Below are 17,196 nucleotides of genomic sequence, written 5' to 3'. Positions count from 1 at the left end.
GCCTGTACTTCACAGAAGTAGATGCCAAACAAGAGCGGTCCCAGGACTGGACCCTGAGGTACTCCACTTGTCACTTGTCTGGAGCTGGATTTGGAGTTGGCTACTTTTACAGTGTGAGTTCTATCAGTAAGCCAGTTAGCAACCCATTGGGTGACGTGGGGATTAATGCCCAGCATAGTAAGTTTGTCTATGATTCCAGAGTGGGGGATGGTGTCAAAGGCCTTGGCAAGGTCTAGATAGGCTGTGTGTACCACCTTACCCTTGTCCATGGCTCTGGAGACTGATTCGAAGAAGTCAATCAGGTTCAGGAGACAAGATCGGCCCTTCACGAACCCAAACTGGGTGGGGTCCAGTGTTTGAAGGTCGCCGATGTCTTCGTTTTTAAGTTCCATGATAATACGCTCTGTGGCCTTGCAGATAAGGCTTGTCAGATTGATGGGATGGTAGTTTCCGGGATCCAAGGTGGATCCCCCCTTGTGGAATGGGATAACTGTAGCTCTGTGCCACTCAGTGGGCACAAAACCCGAGGCGAGGCTATGATTAAACATGACACTTAGGTGAGGTGCCAGTTCATATTGTAGTTCATGTAGTACACAGCCCAGGATGTCATCTGGTCCCATGGATGCTGTATTCTTAGCTTTGGAGAGTGCGTTTTTTACCTGTGTGGCCATTATTACCGGAATCTGGCAATCTTCCGGTATTGAGATGGGCCATTTAGGGGTGAGAGGGGGTGAAGTTGGCACTGAATCGATCTGCCAGGATATTGGCAATATCCTTGGGATCAGTATATTTAATGCCATTCTGTTTTAGCTCAGAGCAGATCTGAGCATCGCCATTTAGATTCTTGACATAGTTATAGAATGCCTTCTGGTTGTCTTTGGAATCTTTGGCAATTTTATATTCGTAACTAGCTTTGGAGGATTTTATGAGGGATCTCAGTTTCTTACTGAGGCTGGTAAGGGAGATTTTTGCAGCCTGGGATTTTCCTCTTTCCTGCAACAGTTTCTTCCTTTGTTGCAAAGTATTTTTTATGGCAGGGGACCACCAGATTGGCTTCCTTTTTTTTGGATGAGAGCATCTTGGTTCTATTTGGGATGGCACGATTCATGCATGAGTGGATGTGCTCGTACAGTGCCTTAGTGTAGGATTCAGCAGTTGAACTTTCAGCCCCGTCTGCATGGGTGTCGTGAAGATTGTCACTTCTGACTTGAGTAGCACGAAGTTGGCTTTGGAGAAGTTTTTTTATGGAGGTTTCCTTACTGGGGGTGGGATGTGGATGTTAAGGGTGATTAGCTTATGGTCAGACCTGACTAACGAGGGGGTGACCATAGGTGTGGAGCATCGATTTCCCATGTTGGTAATGACCAGGTCTGGGATATTGGAGCCCTGTTGGGACTATGGATTAGTTGATCCAGGGCGTTGCAATTTATGAATTCCAAGAACCGTTGGGCAAAGGTTTTGGTACATGAGTAGTTTTCCCAGTTAATGGCAGGGTAGTTAAAATCACCCAGTATTAGGGTGTTTGGTTCTATCTTAATATTTTCCAGTATGTTTAGAAAGGCGTAGCGAGAATCTTGGGGTATGGTGGGGTATCTGTAGCAAGCTACAATTTGGATTGCAGTCTTACCTAGTGTTAGTTGCACCTGGAGAATTTCAGACGCATTGTGTTGGGCGTCTAGCCTGGCGGTGTGAATATCCTTGGTGAATATTGACACTCCTCCACCTTTAGTGTTTCCGTCCTGGTTTGGTGGCGGAAAAGTGTGGTAAGAGTTGTAGCCTGGTATTGCAGGGGTGCTCTCTGGAGCCTTGAACCAGGCCTCAGTTACCGCACAGATATCGATGTTCTCCATTTTTAGGAGTGCCTCGAGAGAGTGCATTTTGAGGTTTAGACTTCTAGCATTGAGTAGCATTACCTTCAGATTTTGCATGCTTGTACCTGTTACGGTGGTGGTTTTGTCCTTTGAACTTTGCCTAAAGAAGGCACTGTAGGGGTGGCAAGAGCCTTAGCCAGTAACCTGAATCCCAGGGTGACAGGTGCAGACCACCTCTGGCAAAGCATCGTGGTCTGTCAATCGTGTCGCCCCAGGCAGACAGATACTGGATCCCCTTTGAATGACACCAGAAGCTTAGCCGATTGTTGAAGTCAATCATTTTGTCCTTATATCGTGGTATCATTCAGGGCTAGGGTCATACCTGCCTGGGCCACGTGATCCGAGAGCTCTTCCATGTCTCTTTTCATGGAGTCCAGGGAGGTATGCCTCAAGTCATTCACTCCGACATGGACAATGACAGAGTCATATCTGTACTCTCTGTGGAGTGACTTGAGTGCATGCGTTATGTGGCGGATCCTGGCACCCGACAGGCAGCTGACTGTAATTTTCCTCCTTGTTCAACCTGGTGAGAGGGACATCAGTGTGCCGGACTATAGAGTCACCTATGACTAAAGTGTTGGGTACATTGTCTTGCCTTAGGGGCTGTTGCTGGGTGGCACACACTGGTGTTGCGAACTATGTGACACTTTGGTTGTGACTGGTGTCTGTTTGCGTTTCAGCTTCAGTGGTCCTTGTTGCTTGGGCAGGTTACAGTTAAGGGCCTCCGCATATGTGGATTTAGTGTTGCTATATGTGGGTGTTGGTGGTGCGGGTTTAGAAGGGCTGTGTGTTGCTTGAGGTGTAGTGTGGGTGTTAACCTTCTCCTCTTGACTGTCTAGCGCAGTCTTGGGTGGAGAGAGCTTTGCTTCCATTTTGGCTATGTAAGTGCATCTCTCACAGGTTGCAGTGTTGGGTGGTAGGAGGGGAGGGTTGTCTGTGTACACGATTGCCCCAGTATGCCCAGATTCACCAGGTGGACAGGAGAAATCACCGAAGCTGACCCTTGGACATGCCTGGTTTGGTGCTTTTTTATGTATTTGTTTGTGTAAAGTACAGGAGCTGTTTCCCTTACCCTAGCAAGGTACTTTGCAATTATAGGCTGTTTAGTGCCTACTATTAATTTCTCCTTATTAACAAGGAGAGCTGAGTGCTTGTATCAGTTTAAGGCCTCCTAGTGCTTTCCAGCAGGTATTAGAGAAAGTGCTAGTCACAGGGATGCTTAAAGGTAAGACGAAAAACAAATGCACACTGCAGTGTGCACTAGAGAAGTTAGATGTGAAAGTAGGTAACTTAAGTTTTACCTGTTTAAAAAGTGAAGGTTTAGTGGAGAGTTACTATTTTTAAAACAGCAGGATGGATTGAAAGGGTGGTCACTTTTGTATTCTGGTACTATGGAATACAGCAGGATGGCCAATAAATGTGAATAGCTGAAGGGAGGGATTTCAAAATGCTGATTTTGTGATTACTCACACAAGCCAGTGAAAGTAAGAGAGGAAATGAGGTATGTGGTCAGATTAACATAAGAGGCAGGCAGCTAGAAAGACAGTGGCAATTAGCAAGACAGCAACTGTGACTGGGTGGGAGGGGGAAAAAAATCTGCCTGACTCAGAAGACAGAGAGAGAGAGAGCTGTGGTCTCTTTTGAAGTTTTAATATGCTGTTAAAGCAGAATGCAAGTAAAGCAGAAGGTAAAGAAAAGGAAGCACAGTATTGAAAATATGGAAAGGCAATAAAGTGATAGAAAATGCAAAACATAAAAGCAAAGTAAGCTTTCCTTGCCAGCAAAGTGCAGCAGAGTGCGGATGAGCCTTTGTGGTAAAGCTGTGAAATGTTTTATTTCAGCCCTGAAATGGAATAGTTAGAAAGACAGAAAGGAAGAGCAAGAAAGAAGAGCACGAAGAAAAAGAAGGAAGGAGGATAAAAATGCATGCACAGCCTTGTGCAAAGGGCAGAGACAGAAATGCATCGCTGGAGGAAAAGGTAAGGGGTGGTAAAAAAAGATAAAAAAAACCCCCAGGCACACTAGAAGAAAAGAAAGCCAATATTTCATTAACGTAAACTGAGGGAAGTGCGCGAACGCAGTCCCCCACTACCATAAATTATGCAGTTGAGTTTCCCACATTTGGGGAAATCACAGGGGTCAACCCAACCGAAGTGTGCAATGGAAGAGCCTCGCCCTGGGGAAACCACCTTCTTGATCGTGGTATTCCCCCTGCCAGGTAAGTATGCTTTTGCTGCCGGAGAATGAGCAGGTCCAGTGGTGTAAGCGCCATTACCTGGGCGGTGAGTTGTTTTTACAATGGTGTATGAGGACAGTGACAAACCTGGGGTTGAACGCAAACCGTGGCTCTGTACCTTTACTGGAGCAGCAAGAAATTCCTGAGGAAAGTTCGGCATCTGCAGTGATATCCCATAGTGCTTTGTCCATGAAAATTTGCATTAGGTTTTGACTCGTCTCCTTTGCACTGAGCGAGAGCGAGCGGTGTTTTTAATGGGAAGAGCTTTTGAGTAGACTGATGTAATTCTACGTAAGCTACAAAGAGCTACAATCTCTTCCCGCGTGTTTAAAAACAACGGGTGAAAAAGCTGCTTTGCTCGTCGTGGAATGCTTGAGCAGCTAGCATGCTTTGCTCAGCAGCTCTAACCAGACACACAGGCAGCAGCTGAACACAAAGGAGGCCCTCTAAGCTGTTGAAAGTGTACCTCCGGTTGCCGTAATGACAATCCGATACCCCAAATGAAACGTGACTGACGGAGCAGAGCCTGCACGTCGCCTGTGAAAAAAAAAAAAGGAAAGGTGAGACTGTGCCCACAGCTTACCTTGACTTGGCCAAGGCTTCTGATACAATACCCCACTCAGCCATTATAGAGAAGCTCACTAATTTAGGCATAAACCTTTTTATCGCCCGCTGGATAGCCAACTGTCTCACCGATAGGACCCAGGAGGTCAAATTTGGTGGGGCCACCTCCACCAGAAGGCCAGTCAACAGCAGAGTCCTCCAGGGCTCAGCACTGGGCCCGCTCCTTTTTGGCATCTGTTTCTCTGAAACTAAGCAAAAGCTGAGGGTTAATGGCTGACTAAGTTTGCAGATAATTGCAAGCTGGGCGTTATGATCAGGCATGCTGCAGACCTAGCATTCTTCAAGAAGGTCTATCTCTGACTAAGAAATGGTGCCAGAGCCATGGTCTTAAACTCAATGCTAAGAAACACATAACTGTACCCTTTGGGAAATCAACCATCCCGGCTAATTACCATGTTGATAATACACCCCTCAGAGTCGACTCAGTGGTCAGGGATCTGGGTATGCACATAGACAGTAGCCTTACCTTCGACCCCCAGGTGGCCACGGTGGTGAGGAAATCCTCTTACATTGCGGAGTTTACAAGGGCATGTCATCTAGGTCCAAAGAGGTCATTATCCAACTGCACTGCACCCCTATCAGACCAGTCACAGAATATAGTGCTACCTTTGGTATGTACCTGAGCAGCCAAATGCAGCAACTAAAGAGAGCACAAAGGTCCTTTACAAAAAGAAGTCAAGGCGTAACATTCCTGCCTTATGCGGAGCAATCCGTAAATCCCATGCCATCTACTCAGTCTCCTACAGATTGCTGAGGGGTGATCTCCACCTGGCTTACAAGGCATCAGTAAAGCACACTGATGAATGTCCTACATATTAGCAAGTCAAAAAGTACCACAGATACAAGATCCGAAGATGGCAAGGCAATGCAAGGCAAGCTGAAAAGAATGGAGAAACCACCTTCCTGACTGTGGTTATCTGCCTGCAAGGGAAATATGCCTTTTATAAGAGGAGAGGGAGTGGCGGTTAAGAAAAATGTAAAATGCAATGGTTTTCACACGAGTACATATTAACTGCATGGGAGGGATGAAGGAAAGAATGATGATGTGAAAGTTCATAGGTTGGTACTAGGCTATCAGCCCTAGGGCCTATACAAGCCTGGCCATAACAATTCCCTGGCTATTTCTTCCCACACTATTTACTTCCCTGGACCCCTGTCTAGCAGGGCGACTGATGTGATCCCTGGGGTGAATTTCCTTTCTCCCATCCAGTCGTCAAGGTTCCTTTTGAAGAGGGCCAAAGAGGCACTCTGCTTGACATGTATGGGCAATCTATTCCAGAGTCTGGGGAGTCTCTGGGTCAGGAACCTATCCTCGATCAAATTTTGTTTATTGTGATGACAAGGTTTAGATCCCTGGAGCGTGTGGCTCTGAGGGATTGGGATTTCTTTAAGTGTAGCATGTCCAACAGCTCTGGGTTTGACATGGCCTTGTATGTTAAGCAGAGATCGCCTCTGAGTAGACGATATGCGACAGAGTATAGCTGGAGTTTTTTTAAGGCGGTCAGCGAGGGCATCTGCTTTAGGCCTGTGATTCTTTTAGTGAGGTATTTCTATGGCCTTTCCAGTTGTTGCAGATGTCTTGAGAGGTACATACCAAATGGGGCGTTGTATTCTATAATGGGTCTAATGAGTGATGAGTACAGTGGGACAGTGACCTCCTTTTTTCTGGATGAAAAGCCCTTAGTGATGAGGTGTGCCACATAGAAGGATTTCCTGACTGTTGTAGCGATGTGGTTATCGAAGGTGAGACCACTGTCCACCTGTGTCCCTAAGTCTCTTATCACACTTTCGCTGATTAGTGTGCTGCCACCTATATGGTAATTCACGGATACGTGTTGTTTCCCAAAGGGGATAACTATACATTTCTTGGCACTGAGCTTGAGCCCATGGCTCTGGCACCAAGCATCTGTTTCTGTAAGGCCCTTTCGTAGAGTATCCACATCATTTGGGGATTCAATAATGGCTCCCAGTTTGCAGTCATCTGCGAACTTTGTTAGCCAGAGTCCCTTAGTGTTGGCCTGTACTTCACAGAAGTAGATGCCAAACAAGAGCGGTCCCAGGACTGGACCCTGAGGTACTCCACTTGTCACTTGTCTGGAGCTGGATTTGGAGTTGGCTACTTTTACAGTGTGAGTTCTATCAGTAAGCCAGTTAGCAACCCATTGGGTGACGTGGGGATTAATGCCCAGCATAGTAAGTTTGTCTATGATTCCAGAGTGGGGGATGGTGTCAAAGGCCTTGGCAAGGTCTAGATAGGCTGTGTGTACCACCTTACCCTTGTCCATGGCTCTGGAGACTGATTCAAAGAAGTCAATCAGGTTCAGGAGACAAGATCGGCCCTTCACGAACCCAAACTGGGTGGGGTCCAGTGTTTGAAGGTCGCCGATGTCTTCGTTTTTAAGTTCCATGATAATACGCTCTGTGGCCTTGCAGATAAGGCTTGTCAGATTGATGGGATGGTAGTTTCCGGGATCCAAGGTGGATCCCCCCTTGTGGAATGGGATAACTGTAGCTCTGTGCCACTCAGTGGGCACAAAACCCGAGGCGAGGCTATGATTAAACATGACACTTAGGTGAGGTGCCAGTTCATATTGTAGTTCATGTAGTACACAGCCCAGGATGTCATCTGGTCCCATGGATGCTGTATTCTTAGCTTTGGAGAGTGCGTTTTTTACCTGTGTGGCCATTATTACCGGAATCTGGCAATCTTCCGGTATTGAGATGGGCCATTTAGGGGGTGAGAGGGGGGGTGAAGTTGGCACTGAATCGATCTGCCAGGATATTGGCAATATCCTTGGGATCAGTATATTTAATGCCATTCTGTTTTAGCTCAGAGCAGATCTGAGCATCGCCATTTAGATTCTTGACATAGTTATAGAATGCCTTCTGGTTGTCTTTGGAATCTTTGGCAATTTTATATTCGTAACTAGCTTTGGAGGATTTTATGAGGGATCTCAGTTTCTTACTGAGGCTGGTAAGGGAGATTTTTGCAGCCTGGGATTTTCCTCTTTCCTGCAACAGTTTCTTCCTTTTGTTGCAAAGTATTTTTTATGGCAGGGGACCACCAGATTGGCTTCCTTTTTTTTGGATGAGAGCATCTTGGTTCTATTTGGGATGGCACGATTCATGCATGAGTGGATGTGCTCGTACAGTGCCTTAGTGTAGGATTCAGCAGTTGAACTTTCAGCTCCCGTCTGCATGGGTGTCGTGAAGATTGTCACTTCTGACTTGAGTAGCACGAAGTTGGCTTTGGAGAAGTTTTTTTATGGAGGTTTCCTTACTGGGGTGGGGGTGGGATGTGGATGTTAAGGGTGATTAGCTTATGGTCAGACCTGACTAACGAGGGGGTGACCATAGGTGTGGAGCATCGATTTCCCATGTTGGTAATGACCAGGTCTGGGATATTGGAGCCCCTGGTGGGACTATGGATTAGTTGATCCAGGGCGTTGGAATTTATGAATTCCAAGAACCGTTGGGCAAAGGTTTTGGTACATGAGTAGTTTTCCCAGTTAATGGCAGGGTAGTTAAAATCACCCAGTATTAGGGTGTTTGGTTCTATCTTAATATTTTCCAGTATGTTTAGAAAGGCGTAGCGAGAATCTTGGGGTATGGTGGGGTATCTGTAGCAAGCTACAATTTGGATTGCAGTCTTACCTAGTGTTAGTTGCACCTGGAGAATTTCAGACGCATTGTGTTGGGCGCCTAGCCTGGCGGTGTGAATATCCTTGGTGAATATTGACACTCCTCCACCTTTAGTGTTTCCGTCCTGGTTTGGTGGCCGAAAAGTGTGGTAAGAGTTGTAGCCTGGTATTGCAGGGATGCTCTCTGGAGCCTTGAACCAGGCCTCAGTTACCGCACAGATATCGATGTTCTCCATTTTTAGGAGTGCCTCGAGAGAGTGCATTTTGAGGTTTAGACTTCTAGCATTGAGTAGCATTACCTTCAGATTTTGCATGCTTGTACCTGTTACGGTGGTGGTTTTGTCCTTTGAACTTTGCCTAAAGAAGGCACTGTAGGGGTGGCAAGAGCCTTAGCCAGTAACCTGAATCCCAGGGGTGACAGGTGCAGACCACCTCTGGCAAAGCATCGTGGTCTGTCAATCGTGTCGCCCCAGGCAGACAGATACTGGATCCCCTTTGAATGACACCAGAAGCTTAGCCGATTGTTGAAGTCAATCATTTTGTCCTTATATCGTGGTATCATTCAGGGCTAGGGTCATACCTGCCTGGGCCACGTGATCCGAGAGCTCTTCCATGTCTCTTTTCATGGAGTCCAGGGAGGTATGCCTCAAGTCATTCACTCCGACATGGACAATGACAGAGTCATATCTGTACTCTCTGTGGAGTGACTTGAGTGCATGCGTTATGTGGCGGATCCTGGCACCCGACAGGCAGCTGACTGTAATTTTCCTCCTTGTTCAACCTGGTGAGAGGGACATCAGTGTGCCGGACTATAGAGTCACCTATGACTAAAGTGTTGGGTACATTGTCTTGCCTTAGGGGCTGTTGCTGGGTGGCACACACTGGTGTTGCGAACTATGTGACACTTTGGTTGTGACTGGTGTCTGTTTGCGTTTCAGCTTCAGTGGTCCTTGTTGCTTGGGCAGGTTACAGTTAAGGGCCTCCGCATATGTGGATTTAGTGTTGCTATATGTGGGTGTTGGTGGTGCGGGTTTAGAAGGGCTGTGTGTTGCTTGAGGTGTAGTGTGGGTGTTAACCTTCTCCTCTTGACTGTCTAGCGCAGTCTTGGGTGGAGAGAGCTTTGCTTCCATTTTGGCTATGTAAGTGCATCTCTCACAGGTTGCAGTGTTGGGTGGTAGGAGGGGAGGGTTGTCTGTGTACACGATTGCCCCAGTATGCCCAGATTCACCAGGTGGACAGGAGAAATCACCGGAAGCTGACCCTTGGACATGCCTGGTTTGGTGCTTTTTTATTTATTTGTTTGTGTAAAGTACAGGAGCTGTTTTCCCTTACCCTAGCAAGGTACTTTGCAATTATAGGCTGTTTAGTGCCTACTATTAATTTCTCCTTATTAACAAGGAGAGCTGAGTGCTTGTATCAGTTTAAGGCCTCCTAGTGCTTTCCAGCAGGTATTAGAGAAAGTGCTAGTCACAGGGATGCTTAAAGGTAAGACGAAACAAATGCACACTGCAGTGTGCACTAGAGAAGTTAGATGTGAAAGTAGGTAACTTAAGTTTTACCTGTTTAAAAAGTGAAGGTTTAGTGGAGAGTTACTATTTTTAAAACAGCAGGATGGATTGAAAGGGGTGGTCACTTTTGTATTCTGGTACTATGGAATACAGCAGGATGGCCAATAAATGTGAATAGCTGAAGGGGAGGGATTTCAAAAATGCTGATTTTGTGATTACTCACACAAGCCAGTGAAAGTAAGAGAGGAAATGAGGTATGTGGTCAGATTAACATAAGAGGCAGGCAGCTAGAAAGACAGTGGCAATTAGCAAGACAGCAACTGTGACTGGGTGGGAGGGCGGGGGAAAAAAATCTGCCTGACTCAGAAGACAGAGAGAGAGAGAGAGCTGTGGTCTCTTTTGAAGTTTTAATATGCTGTTAAAGCAGAATGCAAGTAAAGCAGAAGGTAAAGAAAAGGAAGCACAGTATTGAAAATATGGAAAGGCAATAAAGTGATAGAAAATGCAAAACATAAAAGCAAAGTAAGCTTTCCTTGCCAGCAAAGTGCAGCAGAGTGCGGATGAGCCTTTGTGGTAAAGCTGTGAAATGTTTTATTTCAGCCCTGAAATGGAATAGTTAGAAAGACAGAAAGGAAGAGCAAGAAAGAAGAGCACGAAGAAAAAGAAGGAAGGAGGATAAAAATGCATGCACAGCCTTGTGCAAAGGGCAGAGACAGAAATGCATCGCTGGAGGAAAAGGTAAGGGGTGGTAAAAAAAGATAAAAAAAACCCCCAGGCACACTAGAAGAAAAGAAAGCCAATATTTCATTAACGTAAACTGAGGGAAGTGCGCGAACGCAGTCCCCCACTACCATAAATTATGCAGTTGAGTTTCCCACATTTGGGGAAATCACAGGAGTCAACCCAACGGAAGCGTGCAAAGGAAGAGCCTCAGACTGGGGAAACCACCTTCTTTATCATGGCATTCCCCCTGCCAAATAAGTATGCTTTTGCTGCCGGAGAATGAGCAGGTCCAGTGGTGTAAGCGTCATTACCTGGGCGGTGAGTTGTTTTTACAATGGTGTATGAGGACAGTGACAAACCTGGGGTTGAACGCAAACCGTGGCTCTGTACCTTTACTGGAGCAGCAAGAAATTCCTGAGGAAAGTTCGGCATCTGCAGTGATATCCCATAGTGCTTTGTCCATGAAAATTTGCATTAGGTTTTGACTCGTCTCCTTTGCACTGAGCGAGAGCGAGCGGTGTTTTTAATGGGAAGAGCTTTTGAGTAGACTGATGTAATTCTACGTAAGCTACAAAGAGCTACAATCTCTTCCCGCGTGTTTAAAAACAACGGGTGAAAAAGCTGCTTTGCTCGTCGTGGAATGCTTGAGCAGCTAGCATGCTTTGCTCAGCAGCTCTAACCAGACACACAGGCAGCAGCTGAACACAAAGGAGGCCCTCTAAGCTGTTGAAAGTGTACCTCCGGTTGCCGTAATGACAATCCGATACCCCAAATGAAACGTGACTGACGGAGCAGAGCCTGCACGTCGCCTGTGAAAAAAAAAAAAGGAAAGGTGAGACTGTGCCCACAGCTTACCTTGACTTGGCCAAGGCTTCTGATACAATACCCCACTCAGCCATTATAGAGAAGCTCACTAATTTAGGCATAAACCTTTTTATCGCCCGCTGGATAGCCAACTGTCTCACCGATAGGACCCAGGAGGTCAAATTTGGTGGGGCCACCTCCACCAGAAGGCCAGTCAACAGCAGAGTCCTCCAGGGCTCAGCACTGGGCCCGCTCCTTTTTGGCATCTGTTTCTCTGAAACTAAGCAAAAGCTGAGGGTTAATGGCTGACTAAGTTTGCAGATAATTGCAAGCTGGGGTTATGATCAACCCCCCTGCAGACCTAGCATTCTTCAAGAAGGTCTATCTCTGACTAAGAAATGGTGCCAGAGCCATGGTCTTAAACTCAATGCTAAGAAACACATAACTGTACCCTTTGGGAAATCAACCATCCCGGCTAATTACCATGTTGATAATACACCCCTCAGAGTCGACTCAGTGGTCAGGGATCTGGGTATGCACATAGACAGTAGCCTTACCTTCGACCCCCAGGTGGCCACGGTGGTGAGGAAATCCTCTTACATTGCGGAGTTTACAAGGGCATGTCATCTAGGTCCAAAGAGGTCATTATCCAACTGCACTGCACCCCTATCAGACCAGTCACAGAATATAGTGCTACCTTTGGTATGTACCTGAGCAGCCAAATGCAGCAACTAAAGAGAGCACAAAGGTCCTTTACAAAAAGAAGTCAAGGCGTAACATTCCTGCCTTATGCGGAGCACAGTAAATCCCATGCCATCTACTCAGTCTCCTACAGATTGCTGAGGGGTGATCTCCGCCTGGCTTACAAGGCATCAGTAAAGCACACTGATGAATGTCCTACATATTAGCAAGTCAAAAAGTACCACAGATACAAGATCCGAAGATGGCAAGGCAATGCAAGGCAAGCTGAAAAGAATGGAGAAACCACCTTCCTGACTGTGGTTATCTGCCTGCAAGGGAAATATGCCTTTTATAAGAGGAGAGGGAGTGGCGGTTAAGAAAAATGTAAAATGCAATGGTTTTCACACGAGTACGTATTAACTGCATGGGAGGGATGAAGGAAAGAATGATGATGTGAAAGTTCATAGGTTGGTACTAGGCTATCAGCCCTAGGGCCTATACAAGCCTGGCCATAACAATTCCCTGGCTATTTCTTCCCACACTATTTACTTCCCTGGACCCCTGTCTAGCAGGGCGACTGATGTGATCCCTGGGGTGAATTTCCTTTCTCCCATCCAGTCGTCAAGGTTCCTTTTGAAGAGGGCCAAAGAGGCACTCTGCTTGACATGTATGGGCAATCTATTCCAGAGTCTGGGGAGTCTCTGGGTCAGGAACCTATCCCTCGATCAAATTTTGTTTATTGTGATGACAAGGTTTAGATCCCTGGAGCGTGTGGCTCTGAGGGATTGGGATTTCTTTAAGTGTAGCATGTCCAACAGCTCTGGGTTTGACATGGCCTTGTATGTTAAGCAGAGATCGCCTCTGAGTAGACGATATGCGACAGAGTATAGCTGGAGTTTTTTTAAGGCGGTCAGCTGCGGGCATCTGCTTTAGGCCTGTGATTCTTTTAGTGAGGTATTTCTGCGGCCTTTCCAGTTGTTGCAGATGTCTTGAGAGGTACATACCAAATGGGGCGTTGTATTCTATAATGGGTCTAATGAGTGATGAGTACAGTGGGACAGTGACCTCCTTTTTTCTGGATGAAAAGCCCTTAGTGATGAGGTGTGCCACATAGAAGGATTTCCTGACTGTTGTAGCGATGTGGTTATCGAAGGTGAGACCACTGTCCACCTGTGTCCCTAAGTCTCTTATCACACTTTCGCTGATTAGTGTGCTGCCACCTATATGGTAATTCACGGATACGTGTTGTTTCCCAAAGGGGATAACTATACATTTCTTGGCACTGAGCTTGAGCCCATGGCTCTGGCACCAAGCATCTGTTTCTGTAAGGCCCTTTCGTAGAGTATCCACATCATTTGGGGATTCAATAATGGCTCCCAGTTTGCAGTCATCTGCGAACTTTGTTAGCCAGAGTCCCTTAGTGTTGGCCTGTACTTCACAGAAGTAGATGCCAAACAAGAGCGGTCCCAGGACTGGACCCTGAGGTACTCCACTTGTCACTTGTCTGGAGCTGGATTTGGAGTTGGCTACTTTTACAGTGTGAGTTCTATCAGTAAGCCAGTTAGCAACCCATTGGGTGACGTGGGGATTAATGCCCAGCATAGTAAGTTTGTCTATGATTCCAGAGTGGGGGATGGTGTCAAAGGCCTTGGCAAGGTCTAGATAGGCTGTGTGTACCACCTTACCCTTGTCCATGGCTCTGGAGACTGATTCGAAGTCAATCAGGTTCAGGAGACAAGATCGGCCCTTCACGAACCCAAACTGGGTGGGGTCCAGTGTTTGAAGGTCGCCGATGTCTTCGTTTTTAAGTTCCATGATAATACGCTCTGTGGCCTTGCAGATAAGGCTTGTCAGATTGATGGGATGGTAGTTTCCGGGATCCAAGGTGGATCCCCCCTTGTGGAATGGGATAACTGTAGCTCTGTGCCACTCAGTGGGCACAAAACCCGAGGCGAGGCTATGATTAAACATGACACTTAGGTGAGGTGCCAGTTCATATTGTAGTTCATGTAGTACACAGCCCAGGATGTCATCTGGTCCCATGGATGCTGTATTCTTAGCTTTGGAGAGTGCGTTTTTTACCTGTGTGGCCATTATTACCGGAATCTGGCAATCTTCCGGTATTGAGATGGGCCATTTAGGGGGTGAGAGGGGGTGAAGTTGGCACTGAATCGATCTGCCAGGATATTGGCAATATCCTTGGGATCAGTATATTTAATGCCATTCTGTTTTAGCTCAGAGCAGATCTGAGCATCGCCATTTAGATTCTTGACATAGTTATAGAATGCCTTCTGGTTGTCTTTGGAATCTTTGGCAATTTTATATTCGTAACTAGCTTTGGAGGATTTTATGAGGGATCTCAGTTTCTTACTGAGGCTGGTAAGGGAGATTTTGCAGCCTGGGATTTTCCTCTTTCCTGCAACAGTTTCTTTCTTTTGTTGCAAAGTATTTTTTATGGCAGGGGACCACCAGATTGGCTTCCTTTTTTTGGATGAGAGCATCTTGGTTCTATTTGGGATGGCACGATTCATGCATGAGTGGATGTGCTCGTACAGTGCCTTAGTGTAGGATTCAGCAGTTGAACTTTCAGCTCCCGTCTGCATGGGTGTCGTGAAGATTGTCACTTCTGACTTGAGTAGCACGAAGTTGGCTTTGGAGAAGTTTTTTTATGGAGGTTTCCTTACTGGCGGTGGGGGTGGGATGTGGATGTTAAGGGTGATTAGCTTATGGTCAGACCTGACTAACGAGGGGGTGACCATAGGTGTGGAGCATCGATTTCCCATGTTGGTAATGACCAGGTCTGGGATATTGGAGCCCCTGGTGGGACTATGGATTAGTTGATCCAGGGCGTTGGAATTTATGAATTCCAAGAACCGTTGGGCAAAGGTTTTGGTACATGAGTAGTTTTCCCAGTTAATGGCAGGGTAGTTAAAATCACCCAGTATTAGGGTGTTTGGTTCTATCTTAATATTTTCCAGTATGTTTAGAAAGGCGTAGCGAGAATCTTGGGGTATGGTGGGGTATCTGTAGCAAGCTACAATTTGGATTGCAGTCTTACCTAGTGTTAGTTGCACCTGGAGAATTTCAGACGCATTGTGTTGGGCGTCTAGCCTGGCGGTGTGAATATCCTTGGTGAATATTGACACTCCTCCACCTTTAGTGTTTCCGTCCTGGTTTGGTGGCCGAAAAGTGTGGTAAGAGTTGTAGCCTGGTATTGCAGGGGTGCTCTCTGGAGCCTTGAACCAGGCCTCAGTTACCGCACAGATATCGATGTTCTCCATTTTTAGGAGTGCCTCGAGAGAGTGCATTTTGAGGTTTAGACTTCTAGCATTGAGTAGCATTACCTTCAGATTTTGCATGCTTGTACCTGTTACGGTGGTGGTTTTGTCCTTTGAACTTTGCCTAAAGAAGGCACTGTAGGGGTGGCAAGAGCCTTAGCCAGTAACCTGAATCCCAGGGGTGACAGGTGCAGACCACCTCTGGCAAAGCATCGTGGTCTGTCAATCGTGTCGTCCCAGGCAGACAGATACTGGATCCCCTTTGAATGACACCAGAAGCTTAGCCGATTGTTGAAGTCAATCATTTTGTCCTTATATCGTGGTATCATTCAGGGCTAGGGTCATACCTGCCTGGGCCACGTGATCCGAGAGCTCTTCCATGTCTCTTTTCATGGAGTCCGGGAGGTATGCCTCAAGTCATTCACTCCGACATGGACAATGACAGAGTCATATCTGTACTCTTTGTGGAGTGACTTGAGTGCATGCGTTATGTGGCGGATCCTGGCACCCGACAGGCAGCTGACTGTAATTTTCCTCCTTGTTCAACCTGGTGAGAGGGACATCAGTGTGCCGGACTATAGAGTCACCTATGACTAAAGTGTTGGGTACATTGTCTTGCCTTAGGGGCTGTTGCTGGGTGGCACACACTGGTGTTGCGAACTATGTGACACTTTGGTTGTGACTGGTGTCTGTTTGCGTTTCAGCTTCAGTGGTCCTTGTTGCTTGGGCAGGTTACAGTTAAGGGCCTCCGCATATGTGGATTTAGTGTTGCTATATGTGGGTGTTGGTGGTGCGGGTTTAGAAGGGCTGTGTGTTGCTTGAGGTGTAGTGTGGGTGTTAACCTTCTCCTCTTGACTGTCTAGCGCAGTCTTGGGTGGAGAGAGCTTTGCTTCCATTTTGGCTATGTAAGTGCATCTCTCACAGGTTGCAGTGTTGGGTGGTAGGAGGGGAGGGTTGTCTGTGTACACGATTGCCCCAGTATGCCCAGATTCACCAGGTGGACAGGAGAAATCACCGGAAGCTGACCCTTGGACATGCCTGGTTTGGTGCTTTTTTATTTATTTGTTTGTGTAAAGTACAGGAGCTGTTTTCCCTTACCCTAGCAAGGTACTTTGCAATTATAGGCTGTTTAGTGCCTACTATTAATTTCTCCTTATTAACAAGGAGAGCTGAGTGCTTGTATCAGTTTAAGGCCTCCTAGTGCTTTCCAGCAGGTATTAGAGAAAGTGCTAGTCACAGGGATGCTTAAAGGTAAGACGAAAAACAAATGCACACTGCAGTGTGCACTAGAGAAGTTAGATGTGAAAGTAGGTAACTTAAGTTTTACCTGTTTAAAAAGTGAAGGTTTAGTGGAGAGTTACTATTTTTAAAACAGCAGGATGGATTGAAAGGGGTGGTCACTTTTGTATTCTGGTACTATGGAATACAGCAGGATGGCCAATAAATGTGAATAGCTGAAGGGGAGGGATTTCAAAAATGCTGATTTTGTGATTACTCACACAAGCCAGTGAAAGTAAGAGAGGAAATGAGGTATGTGGTCAGATTAACATAAGAGGCAGGCAGCTAGAAAGACAGTGGCAATTAGCAAGACAGCAACTGTGACTGGGTGGGAGGGCGGGGGAAAAAAATCTGCCTGACTCAGAAGACAGAGAGAGAGAGAGAGCTGTGGTCTCTTTTGAAGTTTTAATATGCTGTTAAAGCAGAATGCAAGTAAAGCAGAAGGTAAAGAAAAGAAAGCACAGTATTGAAAATATGGAAAGGCAATAAAGTGATAGAAAATGCAAAACATAAAAGCAAAGTAAGCTTTCCTTGCCAGCAAAGTGCAGCAGA

At 46.4% G+C, this 17,196-nt stretch overlaps 2 non-coding genes across 2 annotated transcripts; both read right to left on the bottom strand.

Annotated features, from left to right (window-relative positions):
- Positions 1-3,931: 3,931 nt before the first annotated feature.
- LOC122802950 lies at positions 3,932-4,097 on the bottom strand. The gene has a single exon (XR_006365023.1). It is a non-coding gene; the product is annotated as a U1 spliceosomal RNA (small nuclear RNA).
- A 6,602-nt stretch (positions 4,098-10,699) lies between these two features.
- On the bottom strand, positions 10,700-10,865 carry LOC122802960. The gene has a single exon (XR_006365032.1). It is a non-coding gene; the product is annotated as a U1 spliceosomal RNA (small nuclear RNA).
- Between the last annotated feature and the right edge of the window lie 6,331 nt (positions 10,866-17,196).

Source organism: Protopterus annectens, chromosome 5.part0, assembly GCF_019279795.1.
Source record: "Protopterus annectens isolate FY-2018-M chromosome 5.part0, PAN1.0, whole genome shotgun sequence".
Taxonomy (NCBI): domain Eukaryota; kingdom Metazoa; phylum Chordata; order Ceratodontiformes; family Protopteridae; genus Protopterus; species Protopterus annectens.
The sequence above is the reverse complement of the archived record's forward strand: the minus strand, read 5'-3'. Positions and strand labels throughout refer to the sequence as shown.